The sequence below is a fragment of the Cricetulus griseus genome, chromosome 2, assembly GCF_003668045.3.
Source record: "Cricetulus griseus strain 17A/GY chromosome 2, alternate assembly CriGri-PICRH-1.0, whole genome shotgun sequence".
NCBI classification, from domain to species: Eukaryota; Metazoa; Chordata; class Mammalia; order Rodentia; family Cricetidae; genus Cricetulus; species Cricetulus griseus.
In genome coordinates, this window is record NC_048595.1 from 423786859 (window position 1) to 423799375 (window position 12517).

Here is a 12517-nt window from a genome sequence, read left to right on the forward strand (position 1 = left end):
TTTGCTCTGCCTAGCATAGAGTTGCTGTATCTATGCACTCTTGAAGTTGGGTTAATATTCATGAATATGATGGGATTGGCTTATGCTCAACTTTTTTTCATACCTTGAAATGTTTTCCCAAGCCAATAATCTTTAGTAATTCACAAAATGTAAGAAATTATAAGTATGAAAGCTTTATATTTACCTTAAATCAAAACAGACAGCCATTTCATTTTCAATATCAATAACAATATTATATATTAAATGGACAAGTAAGTTGCAAAAAAGGTACATTAGGCTATTATCAAATACCTTGTGGCTTAGAGGTTGTCTTTCAGGGTTTGAGCATCCTTTGTTTTTAAATGGTGTCCAGGTTCCAAATTGTGGATGATGCCTCCTAATGAGGCAAACTATTGTCATCCTATATCCAATATAATATATTTTAAAAGAGAATTATGGTGCCACCATAAAGACTAAGGCTTAAAATTACACATACAATTGGTCCCTTAAACAATTGTCTTCCATCCTTTCCTGAATTATGAGTGGCATCTTGAGAGCAGAGGGCAATTGGGAACTTGTGACCATTATCAAGATTCGTGGGAAGATTTAGTCAAAGGTTATCATAAGTTCCACTTATAAAGATTTCCTAAGGCTGTGCACAGTTATTAGGCTCCATTCTCTACCTATTGTGTTTTGTTTCCTTGATGCTACCACAGTGTAATCTTCACTGTGGCTTTGCTGGTTGACACATCTAGTTCTACCTATTGCTGGTGCATGCAGCAGACTGTGAATCTGACAATGGGAGAGGCCTTCCTTCCCTACTATCCCTTTCCGCTAGGCATATTGTAGACTTGCCATCACCCCACTGGCTTTACCTCAACAATACTTTTCTCATCATAGCAGCATAGCAGTGACAGGTTTCTTTCTACAGAAGCAGCCTCATAAGGCACCAGGTAGAAAGGAAGCACTCAGCTAGCAGATACGGCTTCTCCTTGGTCTAAGTTCCCTGTCTCCCTCAGAATATAACCTCTAGGCAGAGAATCTCCACCACCAACATAGAAATGCTGTCTCCTCTGAGGAATGACTTGGGCCACTTCCACTGTTGAAATGTCCTTCTTTAATTCTGGGGTTTTGGTGAGTGCTATGCAGTTGAGCATTGATCATTTTTACTTTATTTCCTTTGTCATTTCAGTGTGTAGGTGGTAGGTCTTCTCTGTTGGAGCTTTGTCTGTTCCTTAGCACTCTTTTTTTCTCACTAGCTAGTGAACAACTTACATAGTTATCAGTTCTGTCTGGGAAGCTTTGATCATTCTGGTAAGAGGAGCAGCTTCTGGCTGCTAGTAGACCTTGAAAAATTCAAACAGAGCCAGATAAATAACATAATCCAACTGAAAAGAACAATAAACTGAACTTTGCATATCCTGTGTGAGAAAGCATGACTCTGAGTGGTAGATACATATCTACCTAATTCTATCTAAAACAGTGACAATTGTTTTCTCAGTGGGGCATGATTCTATGGGAATAATCAATTGCATGCAAAAATTCCAATTCTATTATGCTTCTATATCATATGATCACATTCACTAATATTTATAATACTGAGTCACTTTAATTTCAGCACAATTATCTACTTTTAATTTTTATCACATTTGACTTAGATGAAGATCCTAATAGAAGACTGTAGTTCATTTGAAAATATATCATCAAATCTATTAACCATGTGTAAACCCAACTATGATTAGATACTACTTCCCAATGAACCTCACCCACCTTAGAATACTTTCAAACACTGATTTGACAACCTTCCCTTTGACTCTGCTGACAGAAATACTGTCATTTCATTGATGCCCAGTAGATATTGACATAGCAGATCAAAATTACTCTTGATTACTGTCAAAATTCTCTTAATTTACATTTTCCATCAATATCAGAACCTCAATCAAGTTCATCACCAATGACAAAAACTGATACTAACTTTGAAGCTGAAGTAGTGCCCATGGGGACAAGTAACAGGAGACATTGATTACTTCTGTAGGACTGTTGATATATCTTTCAGAGTTATAATCAAAAGCACCAAATTCTAATTTGTAATTACCTAGGGATTAGAGTTGTGTAGATATGTTTAAACTATGGAAGACTTGCTATAAAAGCCCTCAGGTTACTTTAAATTGCTTAGTGACTTCAGAGGAGCGGTTACTTGCCTTGGAAATTTGGGTGTTGACAGCTGTGTCTTGTGTAGCTCACTCTTTTTTGGTTGCACTGTGGTTCTTAAGGACAGAATATTTTGAACTGATATGTGTCATTGTCATTTATTTGGCTGTTGGCCAAAATGTTAGATCACTGTGACCCATAGCCTATATAAAAATATTCCAGATAAGGCTTCATGTTTACTGAGCAACATTAAGATTTTCTGAACACTATTCAGTATGGGTAAAGCCTCACTCTACAGAGTTTCTGTAGCATATTTTGGTGGTCTTCTCAAGAATCACACATATGAACTGATGGATGGATGTGTTTCAGATAGAAATCATTGTTTCCTACTTCAGTTTTAAAATATGCCCTTTAAGGTCAACCACTAAGCACCCACGCACACTTGAAACACACACACACACACATACATGCACACATAAACATATGTGCGCAAGGATATTCACATACAATACATGCACACATGATGCACACATGTGTGCGCGTACACATACACATGCATGCATGCACATGCACAGTGTATCCTGAACATAGAGTGCTATGACTGTTTTACCTGCATGAATGAATAAAGAATGATCAACAAGTAACCATGAAGTTATAGAGTAGAAATTTTCAATTTCCAAATCCATATTCAAGTTGTGTTATAATTTGCTGTCTTATCCTCCATGAATCTATAAATGAATAAAATTGGGTAGGATTATTAAAAATGATCTCAGGCACCTGTAAAAAATAATATATTCTTTACGTAGGCATTTACACATAACACTAATGAGTAAGTGTTCATGAGACAATTTAACAGTGTTGGGCTGTTACAGACATGAGACTTTCAGACTCAATCACTATCCTCTATGAGATTATAAATCATTAAAGATGTAGGGATTTTGAAGCAATCATAGAATTTGCAATGCATCCGCTCTCTGTATTATTGCATCAGGTATTCTGGGAAAGTCCTAGCTGTTTTTCTTCCAAGGTAACTGTATTTGGCTAAGCAGCTTCATCACATTGTCACTTTGGTGTTTGGAAGGCAGGCCATGTGCCTGCTCCACTTGTAGCTGGAAGGGAAGGGATAGGAAACAGCCAAAATGTTGCTGAGTGTAGCTGCTTCAGCTGCTTCAACAAGACAGCACAAGGGCAGGAACTGAGCAGTTTGGATCAGGATAGAAAAGAACAGGGGACTTGTAAAACTCAACAGCTTCTCCCTTCCAAATGATGGGAAGTTAATATAATGGCCTTAATTCTCTGTATTGTTTCAGATGCCCCTGAAAGTCTGTGCAGAAAGGAAAACAAAGCAAGTTTAAGAACCTGTTTAATTTGTGATTTTTACTGTATTTTGATACTAAGAGGCAAATTTACCAGAAACCTGGGTGTGTGAGAAAATCATGTTGACAATGAAACCATGAGCTATAGTTACTAACTCACCCATTCTTAAAATAGTCCACGAGGCCCCAAATGTATATAGAAAGGAAGTGGGCTTCTAGTGTCCCCCAATCACAAGGAGAACGTAGAAAGCACAGAAATTCCTTTAGATACAGCCATAGAGAATAGTTCACAAGGAAGAACCTGCTGTGAAGCAAAGTCAGAGCCCATACAAGAAAAATGCAAACCAAACCAAACTCTAAAATCACAAAAGAAAACAAACAAACTAGAGTGGGAAAAGTGTTCCTCTTATGAGCATGCCATGGTTCATATAAGGAACTTTCTTCTGTGCCTGGCAGAAGATCCTTGAAATTTCCTCAAAATTCCAAGGATTTTAGGATTGTTGCTTTGCTACAAAGCAGATGGTTAGTATTTCCCACTTTGTTTTCTCTGTTGCCAATTGTACAGCTACTAGCCCTTCCTTGCCCCATCATTGTGTACTACATTTGTGGTAGTGGAAGCAGACAGCAGAAACCTGTTTTACCTCATTGATCAGCATAAGTGACCCACCTGACCCCATTGAAGCAGCTTTAATATCCAGAGAACACAGACTGTAGAATACATATAGTGTCTGACTGTGATTTGGCATTGGCTCCATTTCTAGGCTGTGAAAACACCAGCAAATACTTTGTTATGTGGAAGAATATGTAGCATCATTATTTAGTGGACAGAAAGCTGTAGTAGAGATGTTACTATTCATTTTTTTCTTTATTTCATTCTTTTACATTCACTAGAAACTTGGCCGTCTACGTGTTATTTCTCAGCTTTGCTATTTTTCAATTGCTGCTGCCCCAATAACTTCTATACAACAAAACAACAGTTAAACCAATAGGCACAAATTCCCTTTTTGGATTTCTAGGGTGTCCAATGGCCACACTAACCTCAGAAGGCAGTTATTTTCCTTTTAAAAAGTGAGAGAGCAACTCTCCCCCTGCTAGGACTGCATGGCCCCACTCTCTCCCTGCAGTTAGCCTGTCCATTTGTCTGAGTAACTCAGGAACAGGGGAGAAACTCAGTTGCTGATGTCATTTATGCCAGCCTCTTTGTTAGGGCACTTGATCCTGCTGATCCAATAGACTTCCTGCAAATATTCTGGGAGATGCATTATCCCTCTTAAGGCAACTGTGACTAGTCTTGAATATTTGCAAATGTTTAGAGACAAGGTCACTTTGTGAGCATTCTGTGCTGGTAATCAATGGCTCTTTAACTCTCCTTCCCCATGTTATGGCCTTAATATATGTTTCAATACTGCTGGAGCCTATGAAATTGTAACTGTCAACAGAAATGCCTCTAAGTTTAATAATGGGTTTGTATAGGTTATAATGCTGTAAGAGTAGATGTAAATTGTTAGAAAAAGTATAGCTATTATGCATGTGCCTCCATTAGTAGAATTGTGATTTAATAATGATGAATTAAACAAACACAAAGATTTAAAGTTTATGGTAGCTGTGACTTTATTCATGGGGAGACTTCGGAGACTCAGTTTTAATGATTGTAGTTAAGCTTATAAAATATAAATAGAATCTTCCATATGACAATGTTCCAATTTTCTTTCTCCCTTCCTTCCTTCCTTCCTTCCTTCCTTCCTTCCTTCCTTCCTTCCTTCCTTCCTTTCTTTTTTCCTTAAATATGTATTTTCCTTACTCTAAATTGTTTTTATTTTTATGTATGTGTATGTGCACAGATAAAATTTTCTATATGTGCACCAGGTGCAAACATGTACCTGTGAATGAAGTCATAGCTGTTGGAACTGGAGTCACTGACAATTATGAACCATCTAGTATAGGCAATACAAGAGCAGTACGTGCTTTTAAGTACTGGCTCCTCTCCCCACCTCCCCTGGATTATTATTTGTTTATAGATCCAACAAACATGCAAATAAACCCTTATCTAATGTGTTACTCTAATCACTACAGCAGTGTAGTGGTTTCAATGAGAATGTCCCTCATAAGCTCATATATTTGAATGCCTAGTCACCAGGAAGTACACCTTTTTGGAAGGATTAGAAGTGTACCCTGTTGGAGTCGGTGTAACCTTGTCGGAAGAAGGGTATACTTTGAGGTATCAAAAGTCAGTGTGAGAACCTGCTCTGTCTTTCTGTCTGCTCCCTACGGTTCAGAATATAAAGCTCTCTCAGCTCCTTCTCCAGTGCTATGCTTGCCTGCTGCCATGCTCCCCACCGTGATGATCATGGACTAAGCCCCTGAAGCTGTAAGCAAAGCATAAATTAAATATTTCTCCTCTAAGTTGCCTTGATCAGGATCATGTCTCCTAACAGAAACAGTAGAGTGACTAAGGCAAGTAGTAAAAAGAAATAGATGAATATAGATGGCATTGTATTGGGAACAAAAAACATACCAAATGGGTTATAATATATTAGTTAGAGGTGACAGCTTTTGCAGAAAGGAAAGCATGGGAGATGATCAGAAATTATGGATATGGGAAAAGATTATATTTTCAAGGGGTGCAAAGCTGATTGATATTTGGAAAGTCTCACTAAACTGAGACAACTAGGCAAGCAGATACCTAGGCTCTTCTGAACCTTTCTATGGTGATGTCAAAACTCATGTGACTGATGTAAGGCAAGTGTAATTGGAACAAAATTAGCAGACAGTTGTTAAGATCCCTGTGCACATTGCGAAAGGCCTCATGACCCATCTAATGTCTATTAGCTTCATTTTCAATGATTTACTCACAAGCTCCAATCTGTTTTACATATTAATAGATGGCTATGGTGACTTTTGAGATTAGACTAAGGAGAGGAGGGGTAGAAAACAGATAACATAGGAAACACCCGCTAAAATAATCAGTACCAAATCCAGGCAAAAAAGAAAAAAGAAAAAGGCTTGATCCAAGCTGGGCCCAGTGTCAGTAGTAAGACTCCTTGTATCCTGGGTAAATATGGAAAAGAAAGCCAACAGGCGTTCTTGAGTTATTTTGATCTATGAGCCACAGAGAAAACAAATGAGTTGTTACATATTTAGATGACTATAAAGGAAAAGGCTCATTCTCGTTATGCAGGGACATATAAATGGGAGATGACATCTGATTGTTCCTATAACCTTCCTAGGGAAGAGAAGTGAATGCATCTTCTGTGCACTGGCATCACTTCTTACTGAATTTAATAATTCATTGGTCAATCAAAATTTTGGCCAGATGAGAGAGAGAAACAGAAGGATTCAGTTAAAAGTAGGAAAAGGAGATGTGAAATATTAAGATTCTGGCCCAGTGAGTTATTTCCTGTTAGTGAAATGTAGTATTCATTTCTTTTGGACAAATAATGTGCTAAATTGAACTTGAAAAGGAGAGAAAATTCTTTATTCGGAACATTTCATTATTAAAAAGTAGCCGGGCGTTGGTGGCACACGCCTTTAATCCCAGCACTCAGGAGGCAGAGGCAGGTGGATCTCTGTGAATTCGAGGCCAGCCTGGTCTCCAAAGCAAGTGCCAGGATAGGATCCAAAGCTACACAGAGAAACCCTGTCTCGAAAACCCCCCAAAAGTAATAAAACTGGAGCTTGATATTTATAATATAAAATATTCCATTAGTATATTTCATGTTCATTGTGGCTTACTTTCAAAGTTTCCTGTGCTGGTAAAGGAGGACATATTGTACCATATTAATTTTAAGACATAATAAAGTAGAAAAAGTATTAAGACTCAAGGGCATGGATTATTTCTGCATTAATACTTGTGTTGTGATGGTCTCCAATTTGCCCTGTTATACTCAAAAGAGCATCCAAGGTATACATTAACCAATTGGTAAAGTAATACTTGAAAAATGATTATTCTATATTAAAAGAAATGTTTAGGTACCCCTTGTGATTAATAAGTCCTGTTCTACCCAACAATGAATCAACTTTTTTGACTGCAAATGAATACTGCCTCCTCTAAATATGGGTCTGAAGAAATATCTAAATGTGCAGCATAAACAGAACTTGAAAATAATGTTTTTGATTGTAATTTATCTCTCAAAGAGAGGACACATTGCATGATTGAAGATATGTCTGTTTTTAAAGAAAGAATATTAAAGCTAAGGTTCATACTTTATTCAGAAAATTTTAGTGTGATTTAAAAATTTAACAGTTCTCTCATAACTAATATGGCTTTGTCTGTATTTGTTGAGAATGCCTACAGCAAGTGCCCATTGCAATAAACTTGATGCAAAAGTTCTTTTACATCAATATGAATGAATCAACACATAGAAGGATATATTTCATGAGTTTTTGAAATTTAATTCCATCCCTTTACACAATAATTCTATTTCATATAAGTGAGTTTTATAGTTTATATGTAACTTATATTAAATGAGATGTACTTTCTCCTTGTTATCTTATATGACAAATAAACTAGCTATTAAAAAGAATTCGGGTGAATAAATTATCTTTTCACATACTATTTTATATAAATGAGTTGCATAGTTCATATGTAACTTATTAAATAAAATATACTTTCTCCTTGTTTCTTATATGCCAAATAAAGTAGATATTGAAAAGAATTTGGATAAATAAATGAGATTAAAGGTATTATAAGTTAGTAAATATATTTTATAATATATTTTTACTGTATTATTGCCAGTCAAAACAAATACTTTTTCAAATCAAATATACCATTCTTACTAAAATTTTACTTAGATGAACTTTTATTTTCCTCATTGCTAATGACTAAGAACATTTAATATATTTCTTCCCTAATATCCTTTATTATAATATTGTAGTAGTCACAGATAACATAAGATAAAAGAACAAAATCACATTTTAATGGTTAAGGTTTATATATGCATGTGAACATTTGAATATGTATAATTTTATTGTCTATACTCATTACTTTGACTGAAGTAAATTTAAATACTCAAATTAACCTTCAAATAACCTATAAATATTTGGTTATTTTAAGTATCTAATGAAAATTCCTTTTTACTTTTTTATAAATTATGTGGGCTCCAAAACACAAATCATTTTAAAACCTTTCACCTGAGAAAACAAACACTAACTATTCTAATATCCCAGAATCATTGCTTAAGGTTGATTAAAGCCATTCTCACCAAAAGTAAACACTAACATTCAGTTCAGTTGCTAGTGGATTGAGTTGGATTTCCATGTCCATCAAATCAACTTGTAAAAACCAAATAGCAGAAATTAACATTTTGAAGGAAATGAATTTTCCTTCATGGATATCCTTGTTGTTAGGGCAATACTTTTATGTTGGAAATAAATGTAAAACGACTTAGAGCACTAGGAAACATAATGTAATAAAGTACTTAAATTATGATAATTCACATTGCCTGACATCAGTTGTGAAAATCCCAACTTTTACAAAAATGTGGAACTTGGTAACAGTTCCTTGGTGGAAACTGGAATTCAAGAAGGTGGAAGGAAAATCCTTTGTCTGAACTTTATCGTCAGCCAATTAGAAAACAATACCCCATGTAAACAATACTTCTAGCAGAGTTTTCCCTCTGAAAAGAAGTCATCTATGTAGATTTCCCTTGTATTTTCTTGTGTTGTTTACTAGGTTATATTAAATGACTACTACAATATTCTTTCTTAGATATTTATTATTCATTAAATAATTCAACATGTGCCCACTGTTTTTCTTTCCCTGGATACTCTATGTCCATAACCCCGGAGCTGAGAATACAACCCAGAACTTACATGACTCATATCACCCAACTCACCACACTAGCTGATATCAATACTATATACATTATTAAACGAACACCTGCTCAGTCACTGTATATTGTAAAGGAATACCAAACAGAGTACAGGCTTCTTGTAATCACTAGTGAGCTTAGTTTTCTAACTACTGCAAAAATTGTGGCAACTCGGGAGCACACACCAGTGAGGTTGACAGTTAATGTGCCAAGCCTTCCAGTCTTTCTGTAAATTTCTTTCCTCGCTGGAGTATTGCTTTCACCAGCTACTACACACTTACCACACAAACATTCATTAAAGGTTTTCCCATGAGGGTAGGCTTTCCTGTGATATCACCACAGATTGGGGGCAATTATATGAGTTGCCTTTTTATATTCAGTGAGGAAGAAATTGTTGAACTTTATAATATCATGTTAGCAAAGATCATTCTAAAACACATCAGAAATAGCAATACCAGAATGAGCTATGCCCTATCTACTTATGATTAAAATATTTTTCCTCTGTACAACAAACTCATTATCTAAACTTTATAATTTCTTAAATAGGCAGTTGATCCTAGAGAGATCTAAAGAGTCCTATTTTTATTTATGGGAAATAATACTGTCAATTTTGAAGATGCAGGATGAGTTAATCATGGGTGCTTGCATGTTACTGTCTTAATATATGTGTCAAAGTAACACTTCTTTTCCACAAATTCAAAACTTGAACTTACTGTTTTCAATTGTTGGTATCTATCATCTATCTGTCTGTCTGTCTGTCTGTCTGTCTGTCTATCTATCTATCTATCTATCTATCTGTCATCTTGTCATCTGTTTGTCTATGCAAATGGCCCTATGGGGGCAATGACTATGCAAATCACCACATGATATAAATATGTATTTACTTACATGTATTCTTCAGTATGTGGACTTGTGTGTGCAAATGCATGGAGGACAGAAGTCAGTGCCAGGAGTCTGCCTCCTTCATTCTACACTATGGTTTTTGAGACTTAAGTCTCTCACTGATTCAGCTGTCCAAGTAGCCACTGTTATCCTCCTGTCTTTCCCTCACCAGTGCTTGGATTACAGGTGTGCACCTTTGCATCAGGTTTCTATGTGGGTGCTGGGAACCTGAACTCAGACGTCAAGCCTGCACAGCAAGTACTCTCCCAACTGAATCATCTTACAGCTCATGTATGTATGTATGTATGTATGTATGTATGTATGTATGTATGTATGTATGAAGCATTTTAATATAGAAACCTCATATTAAAGCCATAAATACCAGAAGAAAAAGTGGACATTTAAATTTTTTACTTTATTCTCCCAGAAAGCTGACAAGTTTATAATAGCATCTAATGAGTTCAGTCTTAGGGGTGACCTTTAATTTATTTCATTGTCTACTTTCTAGTTATGTGACAAATTAAATATACTTTTTAGAGCACTGTTATTACCAACACTTCCAAAATAAATGGACGTTTACTATTTTGCATATATGAATTAATGTATCAAGGGCATATGAAAACAGTAATAATAAATTATGTCTGTAGCCCCCAAATGCTGCCCATGTGCTTAATATAAATCTGTCATACAAATATTGTTTTATTTAACAAACTTTTGCTATTTATATGCACAATCACACTTTGTTCTTGCTTTCATTTCCTAATAAGTCACTTCTAGACTCACCTTAGAATATATGGTTTAGTGACATCTCTAACAATATTCACCCTTCTTTATCTGTATTACTGTAGTTTTCATTATCTCTGTTCATGTAATTTCCACCACAAACTAAGCTAGTTTCCAAATGGAAATGGACTCTTCTTCTAAAAGGATATTGGGATTAATTCCATTAGACTAATAGCCCTGTTTACCTGGGTCACCACAAAAATGCCAGCCTCTGTATTCTAGATATTATCCATACAGTCAGCAGTCACACTTCAGTTGTCACTCACCTCTGATCGCCTTTTCACTGCAGGCTTTGGAATTCAATGCCTCTCATCAGCAAACCGTTCTCTATCCCCAAGCTCTTCAGTGCACTATTTATCTTCTCGTTTAAGTAGATCCTCCCTGGAGGATATCGATTCCCTTTTCTAATGGAGCCTGTAACTCCCTCACTTTAATCCTGCTCAAGAGATTTACAGCTTATAATGAATAATAAGCATGTTCACCGAGATACATATTTTTGAATGCTCATACATCTATCATTCTCTCTCTCTCTCTCTCTCTCTCTCTCTCTCTCTCTCTCTCTCTCTCTCTCTCTGTGTGTGTGTGTGTGTGTGTGTGTGTGTGTGTGTGTAATTTTTTTCTTGGAATTCTAACTCAGATATTGGAATTCTAACTCAGATTCCATGCCCTTGAACCTGGAGGCTTGCTGACAAGTATGTTGCCACTAGCTTGAACAGGGCTTCAACTATAACTGGGTAGGTAGCTAATCAGTGTTCATTGGAATAATATATAATGTTACAATTTATATTTCCTCTTTGTTCTTTATTGTTGCTCATAGACCACATTTCCTTCCCCTTTGTTCCCCTGAACCATGCTTTATTTTAAGCACAATTTTCAAGATGGCGCCATTAACCACTTTTTAATTTTATCATAGATACTGATATCCTGCTCATATCATCACATTTTGAGTCATTTGGTGCTTTATTTACTATCTTTATTAGTTTCAACATCAGTTTTTCAAAATAACCTAGATTCCTAACATTTTCACTTCCTAACTCCCACCACCACTTCCCTGTTTAGTTTCCTCTATCCAACATGTGTATTTTGATAGTACTCATTACACAGCTCTTGAATTTCAGAGCTGTTAGAAACAGTTTCCACAATGCCCCACCCTTTGATAAAAGCCTTCTTGTTACAAGGGGTGGTTTGAATGAGAATGACTCCCATAGTTTCATATAGTTGAATACTTAGCCCCTAGTTGATGGAACTGTTTTGGAAGGATTGGATGGTATGGCCTTGTTGAAAGAGATATGCCACTTAGAACTTCGATGTGTCAAAAGCCCAAGCTATTCCCAAGTTATCTATCTCTGCCTGGTGTTTGGCCCAGCATCTGCCTGCCTGCCTGCTGCCATAGTAACCAGCCATGATAGTCACTGATAAAGCCTCTGAAACTGTAGGCCTCTAATGAACAACTTAGTTGCTCTGTCATGGTGTATTACTGCAGCAACAGAAAAGTAAAAGACACCATGAGTAGATTCCAAGGTCCATCACAATGTTTTCTTCCTTCTCTCACCTTATGAATCCCTTGTCAACCACTTCCTCCATGTCAATTCCCTA

The 12517-nt window shown here is 36.2% G+C and overlaps 1 protein-coding gene across 1 annotated transcript in view; it reads left to right on the plus strand.

The window, feature by feature from the left end:
- LOC100761061 (sperm-associated antigen 16 protein) overlaps nt 1-12517 on the plus strand; it is an 816909-nt gene that overhangs the window by 413347 nt on the left and 391045 nt on the right. The gene's annotated exons all lie outside the window — the stretch shown is intronic.